At 47.1% G+C, this 18,677-nt stretch overlaps 1 protein-coding gene across 2 annotated transcripts in view; it reads left to right on the top strand.

Annotated features, from left to right (window-relative positions):
- Positions 1-18,677, top strand: part of CEP104 (centrosomal protein 104) — a 726,468-nt gene that overhangs the window by 272,371 nt on the left and 435,420 nt on the right. The gene's annotated exons all lie outside the window — the stretch shown is intronic.

Below are 18,677 nucleotides of genomic sequence, written 5' to 3'. Positions count from 1 at the left end.
GGTGGTTCTGATGAATACAGGCCCCAGCTAGGCCCGCAAGGCACAAGGGTTCGCTCTCCTGTAACGGAATCTATAAGGAAGTTGGCACGGAAACTGCAAAGTACAAAAACAGCATTTATTAACCCTTAGGGGTGGTCCTACAATCCACACAACACTCTTCAGTATTGCATGGAGTAGCACAAAGAACATTCGTACACAGTCCCCTTTTATACACAACAGAGGGGCTCATAGTGGGTGGATACAACGTAAGGCCGAAGAACATTACCATTTATGGTCATTCTCGATACTGAATCAATACATGGGCGGAGCCAACACACTCCTTGAGCCCGCGAAACACATGGTCAAGCAAGGCTAATTATAACAGATGTGGTCAAGTCTGGGCATGCGCCAGATGGACAAGAGGGAGCTATTTATAAACTGTTGCTAGGCAGATTACAAGAGCAACTAACACAGAGGTCGGACTCTCCTCGTGGTGAACACATGGCAGCATGTCAATACAAAATGGAGTCCGGACTTCGGTCAACATGACGAAGAAAACATGATCTAAAGGGAAAGCATTAATGTTTTCAGTAAATGCTTAATCACATTCTGCTTTAATTTACAACAGACGACCCTTTCAGCATTTACTGAAGACATCCGGTTTCCAAGAATAATCATCATATATATCAATTATCATCATTCCCTTAACCTCTTTAGCTAGACCCTTCTGTCGAGCAACATCGGCAATAGCTTTTTAATCTGGAATGCAGAATGAAATGCATACGGAACAGCACAATGGTCCACATTGAATACACATACAGAAAAGGAACAGAACTGCTATAATAATGCAGAGACCAGTTCAGACCTTCCATCCCCAGGCAGTAACCAACGCCCAAAACCATTCAGAAAAGGACCAAGTGCCGTTTTGTGTGTGGATTTCAGCTGCTATTTTATGCAGCTTGTTAATGGCGTTATAAACGGATGGCGTATGATCAGGGATGAACACACAGCAGCTACTTCCAATAATTTTACAGGCTCCACCTCGATCAGCTAGCATTACATCTAATACCATACGATTCTGCAATGCAACAATCCTAGTTATTTGTAATTCTTCCGTAAGATTCCCAAGAGCGGCAGCAGTCTGATTTGTCACAGCTTCTACCACTCTTGTCAATCTTCGGATCTTCCTACTATTCAAAGCAGCTCCAACAAAGAAAAACAGTCCTAAGTTAAAATCCATATACTGTTGCAAGCTGGTATCGGTTTGATCCACATCATCAATTGGTAGAGTACGTTTGTATCTATTTACAGTCACATTATTCAAAAGTTTCAAATCCTTATGATATGACGCGGTTGCTAGGAATACAGGAGGTAATAGGAATGATACATAGCATACCCCAGACCACCCAGCCGGCAAACGGTAATAACCTTTATTTCCACACACAAAGTAGGTATTATGGGACGCTAGGAAGGTACTGTCATTCAACCCGTCAATGTTCAATACGGTTATGCAATCACTGACACCAACAGGGATAAAACCCACACTCTGGACACACAGGTCCGCTTGAGCTTGTGCTACTTGGATTACGAATTTGTCCTTCCCCACAGTGTCTCTTGTGTTCGTGAAGATATAGGGAATGGATTCATTGTCCGGTCGGTACTCTTCCCATTCCCAAATTGTCCCATTCGCTTGTGGATACCCATTCTTGTCTTGATGGCATTCTCTATTAAGTCTAAAAAGCAATCGTCCCACTGTCGGTTTCCGAGTGGCAAACAGCAAAGTGTACCATGCTCTACAAGAGCCATTATGAGAGAAAGGAGGTGGTATGAATGGCGTACCTCCTTTCTTCTGATGGGCTGGCATCATCCCACATATCCAACAGTTCGTAGCGTTCGTAGCAACGTGGGTGTGATGCAGCATCTGAATGAAAGTGTTATTCAAATAGGATTGTCGATGCTTCAACTCTTGATATGGCAGTGTATAAAAGTAGTGCTCCGCAGGCACTGGAGTCGTCAACACAAGTGTCTTTCGAGCAGGAGTTGCCTCCTCCACAAACCATGTGGTTATCCCAACAATAGCTACTGTTAGCATGAACCCCAACGCACAAAGGATTTTCTTCTTCTCCATGTCAAAAGAAACAATACCCTGATATCTTCCTGAAACTAAAAAGTCTGTCAGAACTCTTCCCCTTGGGCAGCGGTTGATTTCTTCACCAGCGGGCCAAGACGGGTGTCGCTACACTAATGCAGGGCTGATCCCCCCCCCTTGCCTCATCGGCTCTCCGTTTCACTAACCCAAGGGCCGTTCTGACAGTATGTCCCGGTACTGGAAACCTTACTTCCTTGGTCGAAGATGATATCGCCTTCCTCCAGAAGTCGTGTGGTCCGGAAAGAGCTCCTCAGTGTCGTTTGGCTCCGCAGCACGGCCTGTCTCTGCTGCTAGGATTTCTCATTGATCGGTCAGCACGGCAGACTCCACCAATCCGGGCGGTACCTTTCGACAGTGTAAGGAATGGATCCAATTCTTCCTGTTCGAGACTCGCACTGCCGTCCTTGTTGCAAGGAGAACTTGCTCAGGTCCGACCCATCTCGGCTCCAAACTGTTCGTTCTGTCGAAGACCTTCACCATGACATGATCCCCAGGCCGGAGACCATGTCCTTCGCCGGTAGACCGATCAGGGAGCGCTTCTCGGACCTGTTGATGAATAGAAACCAAGTTATCCGTTAACTGTGCCAGATAATCGCTCATCATTACACAAGGTACATCATACACAGCCTTAGGCCTTGGTGGACCCCAAATGTTCATTGGGCGTCCGAATACTATTTCGTATGGCGTAAGGCCGGTTCGAGAATGTGGCACTGACCTAATTGACAATAACGCCAGCGGCAGGGCGTCTGGCCAAGTCAAAGACGTTGAAGCTTGGATTTTGGCGATCTTAAGCTTCAGTGTACCATTATATTTCTCGACTAGTCCTGCAGACTGGGGGTGGAATACGGCGTGGAACTTCTGGGTGATGCCTAGGCCCTTCAAGACATACTTTATAACATCCGCTACAAAGTGAGGGCCATTATCACTCCACAGAAGTCTACAGACGCCGTATCGAGGGAAAAACTCTTTTAGCAGTAGCTTCGCCGTGGTCATTGCAGTATTGTCTTTCGTAGGGTACGCCTCAACCCATTTACTGAAGGCGCAGACCACTACTAGAACATACTTCAAATTGTTACAGCGCTCAAGCTGGATGTAATCCATCTGCAGAACCTCAAAGGGTGCAGTGGGTGTCGCAAATCCTCCTGCTGGAGTTCGAGTGCCTTTCCCTGGATTATACTTCAGACAGATCATACAGGTCTGCACCACCCTCTTTGCTGTGCTAGCAATCTCTGGATGCTCCCAGACTTGGGTAAGCAATTTCACAATTGCGGAAGCTCCAACATGTGCTAGCCCATGTGCCATCTGAACCATAGGTTGTACAAAAGCCGTGGGTAACTTCCATCTATCCATCTGTTTATTTCTCCAACAACCCTCATCATCCAACTCTCCCTCGCTAGCCCATTTCTCCCGCTCTTTATCAGAAGCGGTCCTTTGCATTTCTCGCACTTCCTCCTTCGCATCACGCCATCTTTCCACCTGTGACTTTACTACATACATGGCAGTAGCGCCGGGCTGCATCGCAGTCTCCCGTGCTACCCGGTCTGCTAACGCATTCCCTTCTCCAACTTTATCAACTACTTTCCTATGGGCGCTACACTTAACGATAGAAATTTTCTTTGGGTATGTCAATGCAGTTAAAAGATTATGAACTAACTCTCCATGCATTATCTGTACTCCATGTGACGTTAAAAACCCTCTCTCCTTCCAGAGTAGGCCGAAGTCATGCGCTACTCCGAAGGCATAGCGGCTATCTGTATAAACATTCACACATAATCCTGTACTGAGCTCACATGCTCGTGTTAATGCTATCAGTTCCGCTGCTTGAGCTGATTTCTGTGGTATGCGTGCTGTCTCCACTATCGTGTGTAATGTGGTAATTGCATACGCTGCTGAAGTCGTACCATCTGGTAGCTTCAGGCATGATCCGTCTACCCACAATTCTCCATCTACATCTGAAAAGGGCGTATCCTGGAGATCAATACGACCCTTTGTTTGTTCCTCAGTCACAAGAATACAATCATGCGCTTTCTGCGCCTCAGGCTGGGTCTCGGGGTATGGCAACAATGTGGCCGGGTTTAACGTTACGCACCTTTTCAGCGTAATATGAGGAGCCAAAAGCGTCAGCTCATATCCCGTTAGACGGGCACTGGTCAAATGCTGCGTCTTTGTTTGATTAAGCAGGGCATCCACAGCATGGGGAACTAACACCAACAATTTATGGGACAACACAATTCCTTCACTTTGGCGTATTGACACAGCTGTCGCCGCTACCGAGCGAAAACACCCTGGTAATGCTCGGGCGACAGGATCAAGCACAGCCGAAAAGTATGCACAAGGGCGCTGCTTGTCGCCGTGCATCTGTACTAAGACTGACAATGCACATCCATCTTTCTCATGCACATACAACGAAAAGGGTTTTGTATAATCAGGGGTCCCTAACACTGGTGCTGAACAAAGGGCCTGTCGCAGTTGCTGAAAAGCAGCATCACACTCATCTGACCAAGGGATTGGGATAGGCGTGTCTTTTGTCAAAAGAGCTAGTAATGGCTTAGCTATGTGTGAAAACCCCAATATCCACTGTCTACAAAAAGAAACAAGGCCCAAAAATGCACGCACATCCTTCTGCGTGGATGGTCTCGGTGTGTCCAAAATTACTTGGATACGATCTGGTGTGAGTGCACGCCCCTCCTTAGACAAAAGGTGACCTAAATAAGTCACCTTTGGTCTACAGAATTGCAATTTCTTCCTAGACACTTTATGATTGTGGGATGCTAAAAAGGAAAGGAGGGATAACGTGCTCTTTTCACACAACTCCAGGGTGTCAGCCGCCAACAAGATGTCGTCGACATATTGAATGAGGGCGACCCCCTCGAGTAAAACAAAGGAATCCAACTGTCGTTTCAAAGCCTGACTGTAAATACTAGGGCTTTCTGTATAGCCTTGGGGAATTCTACAAAAACGATAAGATCTATTGTTTAATGTGAACCCAAAAAGAAATCGGCTATCAGGGTGAATGGGAATGGAAAAGAAGGCATTTTTCAAATCAATCACTGAGAACATGGTTGCCGTAGGCGGGACCAAGGTAAGCAACGTCGTGATATCAGAAACCACCGGGTACTGAGGTATCACGATCTTGTTTACCTCCCTCAAATCAATTATGAACCGATAGACCTTCGCATCCGTGTCCTTTTTCAAAATTGGGAGAATCGGACTGTTACAGATATTATAGGGAACTTCTTCCACTACCCCTACTGCTATCAAGTCTTGCACAATCTGTATGAGAGCCTCCTCGCCCTCCTGGGAAATACGATACTGCGGGAGGCGTGGTAGCACCGCCCCCTCCTGGACACTAATGTGGACCGGAGGAATCACCATTTGTCCCACATCTGTGTCCGAAGTCGCCCATAAAGCTCGGGGGAGGGTAGCCAACAACGCATCCTCTGATATCGTACACATCCGCCCAGACCGGGGGTAGTTGTCATTCAAGATCACCCTCACACCCTCAGGGGAGCAGCGGATTGTAGCCCTAAAGTACTTTAACATATCAAGGCCCATAATGTTATCCGGTGTATACGGAGCAAGCAGAAACGGACAGGGCGCAGAAAAACAATCAACTTTAAATGCAAGGGGCTGTGAAAGAGGGCTTCGGGAGAGTGTACCGTCAAACCCTACCGATGTAACTATTGAGCCGGATGGGGGAGCCCCCGGAACCAAGTACCTAGACAATGCACTACGTGTCGCTCCTGTATCCACTAGGAACTGATCAGTAGAACCTAAAACCTCAGCCGATACATAAGGACCCGTCTGATCGACCGGCACCTCAACTGATTCGGACCCCCATCCAACGCATTCCTATGCATGCTGAGAATCATGATATCCCGATTGATCGATGTCCGATACATGATACTGGTGCTGGCGATCAAAAACATTTGAGCCATCTCGGTGCCGCCCGGCAGTATCGAAACGGACATTATCGTTAGAATTCCCTCTAAAGTTCGAGAAGCCCCCTCTACCTCTCGGGCCACCCGGAGTGTGCCCCTGACGCGAAGCACGCAACGCTGGGCAATCCCTGGCCCAATGGCCCAACTGCTTGCAGTACGCACACTGGTTCCTATTCAAATCAGATCGGCCCGAAGGGGGACCATAAGATCCGCCCCTTCCTCTATTATTATTACCCCGTCGGGGCGGGCCATATACTTGTGCTAACATCACCTTGGTTTTGAGATCTTTCGATTTCTTCTCCTCCTGGCCCTTCGCCTCGTGCTCCTGACGCTCATAATACTGAGCGATAGTCAGAAGGGCCGTCGGTGTCGCGGAGGACCAAGAACTTTCACTCGCTTTTAACCGGGCCGCAACTGCCGGTAGCAGATTAGCCACATATTTGTCCGCGAAAAGGTGGCGGCCCGTGTCGTCAGTAAGCGACTGGCCACTAAAATCATGAAACGTCTCCTCAAAGCGCGTAAAGAAGTCCGCAACTGACTCGTCAACTTTCTGCTTACATGCAGCTAACATATTCCAGTCAATCTTTTTAGGGGGGGATAATCGTCTTCAACTTAGCCACAATAGCCGCAGGGAGATCTAAAATATTCTGGGGTGGTTTCTGTGCAGGCTTCCGTTCCCTATCCTCATCCTCAAGGTCAGACCACCGGGCCTTAAAGGCAACCGCATCATCCACCTTTCGGACAGAGCGCCACGTATCCGGCGGTAGGATAAGGCCAAAGAACAGGTCTATATCCGCTAAAGTCATAATGCAAGAATTCAAGGCCCCCTCGACTTCTTCATAGAAGGCCGCTGGATTCTTGCGGGGGTCAGGCAACGCATTCTTTAGTGCCATAACATCGGCCCTATGCCATGGAGTGTAAACCCAATTATATACGAAATATCCCCTTGCATCGGCGGAGTTAATATCCGAGCTAGTCCCTGCTCCCTTAGGAGGAACATACAAAGGCGCCGCCTCTCGCATTGGTTTAGCATGCACTATATCATCCTTATCTGACTGGGAGGTAGATGGGTAGCCCCCTGCTGCAGACGAATCCGACTGCTTCTCCTCCTCCGTTTGTTGGCGTGCTTTCTCTCTAAGGGCCAGCACCTCGTCCCGCAAAGCGAACAGCCGCCGAGCCGCCTCAGGAGCCTTAGGGGGAGAAAAAACACCATTACGTAATGCTCCGGCATCCGAAGACACTTCGTCAGGCTCAAGGGCACTAGAATATTTTCGGAAAGCAGCAATTACTTCATCCGCGAAATGAGACAGAAAATACACCCTCTCTCTATCTTGCCACGACCCCCAAGTATGGAACAAGTCCTCCTTAGATATCTTGCCCTTAAGGGCACGGAGGGAAAGTTTCCGAAGCTCAGCCATATGCTCGGCCGATAACATGGACCGTGTGTCTACCTTACCCGGAGCCGGGCCAGAATCTTGCGGCCGCGGAGCAGATGCGCCAACATAAGGGGGCGGAGAACGATCTAGTAAATAAAAATCATCATCAGGATTATTAAGGACAGGATAAAGTGGCTGGCGAACAACATATTGACCCGAAACCTGTAGCCTACGCTCTTTCTCTTGTCTGTCCGTTTGCTCTTTGTCCTCCCGACGCTTCGCTTCCTGCGCTCGCACATGATCATTCTTCCGTTGTTCTTTATCAAACAGCGCTTTCTCACGCTTCTCTCGCTCACGCACCTCCTTCACCCATAATCGCACACACTCAAACATATCCTGACGAGCACGCCGCTTACACATACACTGTTCCACATACTCAATCTTACGTATATCAAACGATCCATACAAAGGCGATCGCAACTCAGGATCCTTCCTCGTGTATTTCCTCCATAACGTGCTGTACATAATGGAAGAAAGACCATGCTTCACGTACATATCCCTATTAGGAGTCCCCTCTGGGGGAGCTGGAGCAGATTCCTCGAGGTTCAACCGATTTCCAAAACAGCAGCACCACTTACGGAGTGCGCTAAAAGCAGGCATGCTAGAAATAATGCAAAATATGCAATATTATAAGGAAAAATGGCACTTAATCGTTGCGCCGTTCAAAGTTTACACAGCTCCTGGAGAAATCTCTCCACATTACCTGCCTATATGTGTTGCAACGCATATATTTTCACAAAGACAAATTCAAAATATGACTAGTCATCATCAATCAAACTCAAATAGCCAACCCAGGCTTCAAAAACTCGGAGCAAGTACCGTACAACGGTTCTTACCAATCAAGAGTCCAGGTTCCAACTGCCAAGCTCCACAATCGCCCAAACGGCTCTCACGGCAAGACCGACAGAAGAGGTCTCAGTCGATGACCGGCGCCACCCAGACGGTCAGCTCGGAAGGGAAGGAAGAAAAACCTCGGGATGCCAGGGCTAAGACGCCGCTGGCAGTGATCACGTCCCCGGCCAAACTCCTCACCTTTGTCGCGACCAGTCCTTCGAGCATCCGAGTCGCCGATGAGCCCCACGTTGGGCGCCAATTGATGAATACAGGCCCCAGCTAGGCCCGCAAGGCACAAGGGTTCGCTCTCCTGTAACGGAATCTATAAGGAAGTTGGCACGGAAACTGCAAAGTACAAAAACAGCATTTATTAACCCTTAAGGGTGGTCCTACAATCCACACAACACTCTTCAGTATTGCATGGAGTAGCACAAAGAACATTCGTACACAGTCCCCTTTTATACACAACAGAGGGGCTCATAGTGGGTGGATACAACGTAAGGCCGAAGAACATTACCATTTATGGTCATTCTCGATACTGAATCAATACATGGGCGGAGCCAACACACTCCTTGAGCCCGCGAAACACATGGTCAAGCAAGGCTAATTATAACAGATGTGGTCAAGTCTGGGCATGCGCCAGATGGACAAGAGGGAGCTATTTATAAACTGTTGCTAGGCAGATTACAAGAGCAACTAACACAGAGGTCGGACTCTCCTCGTGGTGAACACATGGCAGCATGTCAATACAAAATGGAGTCCGGACTTCGGTCAACATGACGAAGAAAACATGATCTAAAGGGAAAGCATTAATGTTTTCAGTAAATGCTTAATCACATTCTGCCTTAATTTACAACAGTTCAACACCTGGCAGGTTCTCTCAACGCCAGAGCGGACGAAGTCAGCCGCCGGTGCATGATGGATCACGAATGGCATCTTCACTCGGAGGTGGCGCAAGGTCTCATTCTGCAGTGGGGAGAGCCTTGGTTAGATTTATTCGCCACCGAAAAGAACGCACAATGTCATCAATTCTGGAATTTCCAAGGCGGCACTCGCTCGACGACACTTTTCGTCATGAGTGGAACTGCAGTCTGTTGTACGCCTTTCTGCCTATACCACTTCTGCCCAGAGTGCTGAAGAAGATTCGGCACGACCGGGCGCAACTCATCCTTGTGGCTCCGGATTGGGCACGAAGATACTGGTCCCAAGCTACTCAGCATGGTGATCGCTTCCCTGATCCGACTGCCTCTTCGGGAGGATCATCTGTGGCAGCAACAGGGGACGGTCCTCCACCCGAACCTGCCCAGCCTCCACCTCCATATGTGGAGAGTGAGTGGCGACAGTTGACAGCTTTTGACCTTCCTTCCGAAGTCTGTGACATTATTCTGGCAACCAGGGTCCCTCCACTAAGACGGTATACACCTGCAGGTGGAACAAATTTGTGGCATGGTGCACAGCAAAGGCTGTGGATCCCCTTGCTGCCCCTCTTTCCGAGGTCCTTCTGTTCCTTCCCTCTTTGGCCCAGTAGGGCTCTGCTCTGGGCACAATCAAAGGTTATCTCTCGGCCATTTCCAACTTTCTACGACTTCCAGATCAGCCTTCTCTTTTTAAGTCCCCAATTGTTAATCTCTTGCTGAAAGGCATTACACACACGTTTCCTCCCGTGTCTTCATAATGCCTCAATGGGACTTAAATCTTGACTTGACTTACCTGATGTGTGCTCCCTTTGAGCCACTTCATAACTGTCTTTTACGTCTTCTCACTCTAAAGACGGCTTTCCCGGTAGCTATCACCTCTGCCAGAAGAGTGAGTGAGCTCCAGGCTCTTTCTTCTAAACCTTCTTTTCTCTCTGTTCATCCGTACAAAGTGGTTTTAAGGACTCATCCTTCTTTGTTGCCAAAGGTTGTCACGCCCGTCCACATCGGGCAGACCATCACTTTGCCCACCTTCTTTCTGCCTCCGCATCCTTCAAAAGAAGAAGAGGCTCCATCGTCTGGACCCAAAACGTGCACTCTCGTTCTATCTGAAGCGCACACAACATTTCTGGGTGGATCACCAACTTTTTGTTGGCTACGTGGGCGCCAAAAAAGGTCTGGCCGTGCACAAATGGACCATCTCTCGGTGAGTCGTTCTGTGCATCAAAGCCTGTTACTTGTTGGCTAAGAAGGAGCCTCCTGTGGGGCTGCGTGCCGATTCTTCCAGGGCAACGGCAGCCACTACTGCTTTGGGACGCGGCGTTCGCTTGCAGGACATCTGTCAGGCAGCTACGAGGGCCTCGCTGCACACTTTTACCAAGCACTATTGCCTAGACAGCCAAGTTCGGAGAGACGGCTTCTTTGGCCGTTTGGTTCTCCGGAAGTTTCTGGTGTGATTTTTGGTTCGCAGACCCACCTCCGGGAAGGTATTGCTGGGGTATCTATTCTAAGGTAAGGAATCTATCACTAACATGTCTCTTTCAGATGCATAAGTTACTACTTGTGTAACGATATATCTGTAAGAGACATTAGTTAGTGATAGATTCCTTACCGCTCCACCCATCCTCCCCATTCTGCGAACTGATTTCTAGGGTTAAGGGCATCCTTTTCAGGGCTCTAGTTTCATGGCACCAGTGGTCAGTCTCTTTCATGGCTCTGTGTTCCTGGCGCGGAAAGTCGTGTACAGAACTGACGTCCGCGTGCATGGGTAGCGCCTAAGTAGTCTCCGTGAGGTCATCTCGGCGCTTACAACGCCAGCGACTGACGCGAAGCCGCACTACGCCACCTTCCGACGCGCAGGGGTACTGCTGACGAAAACTTTCCGGATCCAGTCTGACGCCTGGGGATATTCTACGGTAAGGAATCTATCACTAACTAATGTCTCTTACAGATATATTGTTCCACAAGTAGTAAATTGTGCATTAGAGTTAAAGGCGTTCCGGCAAGTGCTGAGACCAAGTATGGTGATAATCCAGGCCGAAAACACCAGAGTTCTCTTATAGACCATGAATCAAGGGGACACCCTCTCACCACAGCTGTGTCAGATAGCAGTGGATTTGTGGGATTGACATTTAGCAAGAGCCCTTGACTTATGTGGGATGGAGGAACGGGAAAAGGGCCATCCAGTAGGGCACCTTCCCAGCCAAACATGCAAAAAGGCTATCCTGACATAGTGGGACTAGAGTACCATCTGTCGCTCCTGTCTGTGTGTTCATTGAGATGGAGAAGTCCAATAAATGTCAGGCAAGTCCTCACACACCCATCCAATTGTCATACTTCTTCATAGGGCTTGCTTCCCTTGTTAGAAATTATTTTGATGACGGGCTGACTCCCTATGTCATGGGAGTACTATGGTGGGGATGAGGGGTATGAGATCCTAAAGTTACTCAAAAAAATCTCCTGTGGTGTCTCAGGAATCATCTTCATTATAAGAGGACCCAGACAATGATTAAATATTAATCAGAATGCCTTAGAGCATGATTGCTCCTGCATCGTGTTGGTCAACTTGTTTCTGCCATGTATTGGCCCCATTACGGGCCTCTGGCATTCATTGGTATCTATAACCCTAAAGCATACATTAATTTATCCTACTCATTAAAAAGTCCTTCCAACAGCAATCATGTCCAGAGAGATGTAGAGCATACTCGTGTGTGTATATTCGGGGGGTAATCCTGTCAGGAAAAAATGCAGAAAACAATAGTGCACACAAACAAAATAATAAATGAAACCTATTAATACATACAGGCTTGTAGCAATGTGCATCAATTCACTGCGTGCACGTGCTCCAGTGTCACTGCAATTTGCACATGTGGGATACACTGCACATAAGGTGGCAAGCTGTATAGTGCTAAAAACTTGATTTCAGACACTTATCAGAGTCAGCTCAAACCCTATCCTATAATAAGATTATTAATGCCCTGTAGAGGTTCTCCTAGTGGTTCTCCTTGTAGGCAAGGCAAGGCAAGCTTTATTCGGCTGCTATTTGAAACAGTCATAAAAGCACAAAACAATGTACAAAATTACATTTCATTTTATTTACAGCAAAATATAAAATACAATTCATTTACAGTTAAGAACATGGTGCAACCATTACTGCTCCAAAATAATACTTTTCCTAATATGAAAGCACGACTTTTAAAAACTGAGCTAATCTCCAAGCCATGTGCTCATTATCGAATAGCTGGAGTAAGAACATGGCTTGACGGCACTGCCTAAGCCCTACATTTTTTTTTGAATGGAACAATCCAAACTTTCCTTGGCTCTAAATAAAATTTGCAGAACAGGACTAGGTGCATAGTAGACTGGTCGGAGATGTTATCGCATGGGCACAATAATAAGTTGCGCGACCAGTCATTCAATTTCGAGAAAGACACAAGTCTATGAATGTTACCCAATCTAAGCCTGGTTAGAATAAATCTATCAAAGTTGCCCGGTACAAATGATCGGTAAGGCTCCATCCCCAGGGTAGTACGTATCAGCTGGTGGCGCCTCTCTGTGATTTTTGCTGAAATTTCCACAACCATTCTATTTGCTTCCAATAACTGCAAGCCCTCTTTCTGTAAGGCCTTTCTTGAGATCTCCGTCATGGATGTCGGGTTCAAAAAATATTCAGAGTGACCCAGGTCATTCATAAAATCATGAACGAATTTGATCCAAGGGATTGATAAGGCCCCCTCTAATCTCAAGGTGTCTTTTAGGATATCCCTGTTTAGCCTTGTCTGTTCCTTACACCAGACCCTATGCCATAGGAGTATAAGCTCAAGTTTTACAACATCTGCTATGTGATGGAGGTCCAGCTCCTCGTGGCAGATAAAGGTGAAAGTGCTAGGGGGTACAGAGAGAGTATACCTTATAAAAGCATTTTTGACTATTTGTAGCGGGGTGGTATCTACAAAAACCCCACACCCCAGCTCCGTAAGTTGCAGGGGGGGGGGGGGGAGTTCCTACCTGTTTATTAGGAAACATTTTTTATAGATGATAACCGCTTCCTGTCTATAAACATTTCATGTCTTCTGATTCCCTTGCCTACATCTCATAACATAGGTTTTAGTTCTGTTCGTTTTAAGACCAAGGTCTCTCATGAATATACTAAAACTATCCAGGGCTCTCTGAAGGCCATTTTGAGTGCGTGCCATCAATACGGCATCATCCGCATAAAGAAGTGCTGGAATAGGGCGGCCACCTGCTTGGGGAAAATCTTTACCCTGGAGAAGCAAAGCATCTTCAAGTCCATTAATATAAAGATTAAAAAGGAAAGGGGCCAGAACACAACCTTGTCTGCCCCTCTCCTGATTGGGAAGGCTTCTGTGCATTCACCCTGCTGACCAAACCGGACGCTTTCAGAAGCTCCGCTATACAACCGCCTTAGGAGCGTAATAATTTGTAAATCCACCCCTACCCATTCAAGGACCTCCCACAGCCTGTTATGCTTAACTGAATCAAAGGCCGCGGTGAGGTCGACAAAGGCCAAATATAAGCTTCCTTTTTTTGCTCTGGTATACTTGCCTATCAATATTGAGAGGTTTAAAGACTGTTCAATGGTACCAAGACCATCACGGATCCGTACTGCAAGTCGGATAATATCTGGCTATCCTCTGCCCAGTCTGAAAGGCGCTCCAGGATGACCCTCCCTAACACTTTGAGCATAGAGTCCAGGAGGGAAATAGGTCTGTAACACCCCGGATCTTCTCGGTTACCCTTTTTAAAAATTGGAATTATTGTTGATTGCGCCCAAGTCTGGGGGAGGGTAGACTTTATACTAGCATTAAAAACCTGGGTCAATATAGGCCCCCACACGGAGACATTATATTTAAACATGTCAACAGGGACCCCATCGGATCCAGGGGCTTTGCCACCCAAACTTTGTGCCAAAGCCCTAATCACCTCCTCCAGGGTGATTTCTAAGTCAATCTGTTCACTGATGTTTGTATTGCGATTGTCAGGCTGCCACCCTGGAATCCCCTGCTCATTATATAGCTTTGAAAAATGGCTAATCCATGTTTCTTCTGCAATTGCTATTTCCACAGAGAGGCCATTACTTGGAGCTAAGAAAGGAGTTCTCAGAACCTTCCAGAACGCAATACTATCTTTCTGCTGAGCCGCGCTGTGTAGAGAATCCCAGGTTTCATTTCACAGAATTTGTTTTCTTTCTTTTAATGCCCTTTTGTAATCTAATCTGGCTTGACGGATATTCAATGGTGTTCTAGATTGTATGCGCAATTTATTACTAAATTGTACTGTTAGTACATTTCTAACCTCCCTGGTTATGTCTAAAAAAGAGTTCACAATAGCAACGTCCGGAGCATCCTCACTCAGACAGGTATCTAGCGCGGGCTTACATTTCACTATGACATTTTTAATTATCGAATCTGCATTCACTTTCGTCCACTTTAATGAGTAGCCATTTGTTTTATTCAGTGCTACGTTTCCCAGCAGTCGGGTAGGTTGCTCAGGCTTGTTAAAACTATGAATAGGTAGCATAAGCTTTATAAGGAGGGGAAAATGGTCACTTAAAGCAATATCACCCACCTCGAAAGAAAAAACCGAGTGCGGGTGGGAACGGGAGGTCAATATGAAATCAATAATGGTTGCGTACCCTCTCCCATTAAAGGTGGGGGACATACCAACTGGTTTAGTTAATAGTTTGTTGGCAAATCCAAGATCCAGTTTAAAAATAAGCTCATTAAATGAGTCCCCCATCTTGGTATGATTGAAATGACTAATGTTGTCTGCTTCGTTAGAAATACCACACAATCTGTCATCAGTATTATAACATAAACCACAGCAGAAACATCGTATCTTTAGCTTTCCTATTACATATTTTTGTGACAACCTCCAAAATGCTCTTTGCCACTGAATCTAAACTATTTTGGGTGGCATTATTATATAAATTAATCAAAAGGATGCGATGAGTTGCATTTAGATTTAACTCTGCTAAGTGATAGTAGGTACCCCCCTTGTGAAACAAAATATTGCTTAAGGACATCTTGTTTGAGATGTAAGTGGAGATAACACCTTTTGGTCTCCCTCCCAAACCTTTCACTGCCTGGGTATGAAATGTCTTGTAACCATTTATATGAATAGGTTCAATTGCCCAAGTCTCCTGCAGACATAGAATATCCGTGTTCTCTATAAAAACCTCCCATACTGGATTCTGTAGCTTGGTGCTTAGGCCTGAAATATTCCATGAAACCACGGAGGTCGTATTAGAGTCAGATATGCACAGGGGTTTAATAATAGTCGGGCCGGTTTCATTGGGAGGGTCCAAATTGGGTGGCGTTGATATCCCCAACATGACCTCATGTTGCTCCAAAGGGAGCACTGAGGCCCCGAGGTGTCCCTTCCTACTTATATGTTCCTCTATACACTCGGGGGTGAAGGTCCTGGTTGGCTCCTCGCTCAAATGTGGGCCTGCTTGCGGAGAGGAATCCCGAATACTGGTAGCTCGTTGCTCTCCCCTACCTCCAATCATATCATCAGGTAACACCAGTCAATCAACCCCGTCCAGTCTATAAAGGGGATCAAAGAAATTAGATGTTTGAATACCGTATCTATATTGTGCAATTCAGCTGATGTTGCGAGGTGTGGGGGCCTGCTGGGGAACCAGGGTGGGTTGGTAGAAGAAACGTAAAGAGACCACGCTTACCCCCCTTTTGCTGACTGGATAATAGCCGGACACATCTAGGATACTTTAAACCAAATCCGGGGACCTAAAGGTGATCACAACACAATTCCCCCAATTTGCTCCCTGGCCAAGTTGACCTGTTTTGCCTGTGTTGGGGCACGTACAAAGCACGCCTCCCCTCTACTACCACAAGGACCATTATCTGAGGGGACTTGATGAGACTGTCGGGGGGGGCGGTGCTAGGGGCCAATGACTCCGCACCCCACTCAGGATTAACTGTAGAGTTGACTATGGGCAGGGTATCAGGTGTGTGCGTGTTGTACAAAGGTCTCGATCCAGATGTGCCCTGGGAGTTATTATCCATGGGTTCTCCTCTAATGCCTATATTTTCTGCTGCTCCACATTTCTGCACAACGAGTTGCGAGGGCGCTAAGCAATGTTTTACAGCCCCTTCCAAACCCAGTAACCGTTCTTCGATGGAGGATAACTTAGTTATCACAGGTCTGATTAGGGCTAATATGGTACCCTCTAGTTTTTTCCACAATTCCACTTGGTTCATATTGGTTGTCCCCCCAGTTGCAAGGTTATCAACTGTGGGCATAGGGGCCTCCTGTGATGATTCTGTGGGTCCATTTTCAACCTCTATCCCTATTGTGTGGTGCCTATAGTGCAGTGTTGTATGGTTATTTGCCCCCTGCCCTCTCCTTTTTTTAGGTGAAGGGGCTGATCCTTTGCCCTGACTGATCTTTGTATTTTTTGGCCCCTCTTCTGGACGTTCGGTTTAGTTGTTATGGCTGAGTTTGGTAGAACCCGTGAGTCCGGTGAAGAAACTAATGAGGTCAACAATACTTCTCCCCCTAGGGGCAATGTGGGCAGAGAAACCTCGTTAAGTGAGGGGGTGTTAGATATTGCTACTGATGTGGGGTTTGGTGGGTTTGATGGATCTGAGGCATGATTGTGTGAACGGGGTAAGCCGACTAGCGGCTCGAGTGACAATCTACGCTCTGTTAGGGCAATTTCATGCATCAGTGCTGATTCTGCCCTCAATAGGAAAGCGTCCAGGGTCCCCACCACCCCCTGCCCTGTTAGAGATTTTTGCTTGTTCATCCTGTCCCCCCTTCAATAACAGATAACGATAATTAATGAGTGAGTTGCCAAGTCTCTGTTAGTCCGTTTACCTAGTTGGGACAAAAATAGTGCAAGCTAACAAATAAATAGCAAATCAAGAATAATAAAAGAGGTAGCAGAATGACAAAGTGTCAATACCGTGGCCCTTTCCAGCCTCTTCCAGTCTCTGACGTGCTCAGACGGGCCCGCCCTTGTTCCGGGTTTCGTCCGGGCGTTGTCCCGCGCATGTCACGCGCCAAGGGGGGGGGGGGGAGTGGCAGCGCTATATGCGTGATGACCACGCCTCCTCCTCACTCGCGGCAGCTGCGGTGGAAAGTGTTGCACCATGGGGGAGGCAGTCCTCCCCAGAGTGCAGATAGCAGTGCAGGCTAAACTGTATAAGCTTGCTGGTCTCTTGCTTGCCCCAGGACTTATCTTGTCAAAGGTAAAATTCTTCTTGTGTCCTAGGTACTCCTAGGTCCTTTTAGCCGAATGTGCGGTGTTTTAACAGCAGGGTGGTAGAACCATGCCTTGTGGGTCAGTCCTACTTCTGTGTGTAATGTCATATGGTCGGTGTGCAAAGTCAGGGAGAGGATGTGGTGTTACAGCCAGGACTTGAGCGGGATTAGAGTCTGTGTCGGCTCAACATCCTGTGATCCTTAGCAAATCGCTTCATTTCCCCGTGCCTAAAAAATGTTTTTAAAATAATTTGCCCTTGTGTAACTGGTGCGCATGTAAAGTGCTCCAGTACCTTCAGGTCAAGTTTGCACTATATAAAACCAGAAGGAAAAAATGACGTCAGTGCAGCCCGTTGGGAATTGGAGTCCTTATGTCAGAGACCATGTATTAGACGGATCAGCTTGAGTCTGGCTGCACTGCAATGAAAGAATTGCTTGTACCTTGAAATGGCCACTTCCCTTGGTGGTACATCATCCATGTAGAGAAGAAACTTGGTTTGTAAATTTACAAACACTTTGAAAGAGGTAGATACTGACAGAAGTAACGGGCCATGGAAGCAGTTACACTTCTTCGCCAGTTGTGGCCTTCATGGTGGTTTTGCCAGGGCTCCCAGAACTGCACACATCAGGGAGGGAGATGGGTAGAACAGGCCAGTCGGGTTGGCACCAGTTACAATCTCAGTAACGAGTTCTCTTCTGTGTGCTTCCCGCTCCCGTAACATGGCTGGGCTTCTCCTCCTCAACAGTCTCTCCTCTGTCAGAACCTGGTACGCTCCTTCTATCTCAGAACAGGCAGGCAGACTACTAGGAGCTAGGCACATTCATAGCTCTCCAGTAATACTTTAGGTAATGCCTCCTTACCTCTGGAAGACTGGTTGTCAGGCAACTAGCCCTTGATCTTAGTTGCTCTTAGAAATCTCTGCGGGGAGCTCCCTACCTTGGTCAAAAACTTGGAAGAGGAACAAAGTGGGATGGTTTATGCCCACCTTTACCCAGATTTTCATTATAAGTATGCTCTACAAACTCTCTACTTGGCAGTCTCTCAGAGGCAAGTTAGAGATAGTCATGCATGCAATAAAATACAAACCAAGCTATTAGCAACCAAATTCAAATGTGAATTGTTTAAGCAAACACACAGATGACTAAAATTATACCCCAAAGGTAACTCGGAGGA

The sequence above is a fragment of the Triturus cristatus genome, chromosome 1_2, assembly GCF_964204655.1.
Source record: "Triturus cristatus chromosome 1_2, aTriCri1.1, whole genome shotgun sequence".
Classification (NCBI taxonomy): Eukaryota; Metazoa; Chordata; class Amphibia; order Caudata; family Salamandridae; genus Triturus; species Triturus cristatus.
This window is presented reverse-complemented; position numbering and strand designations above follow the sequence as displayed.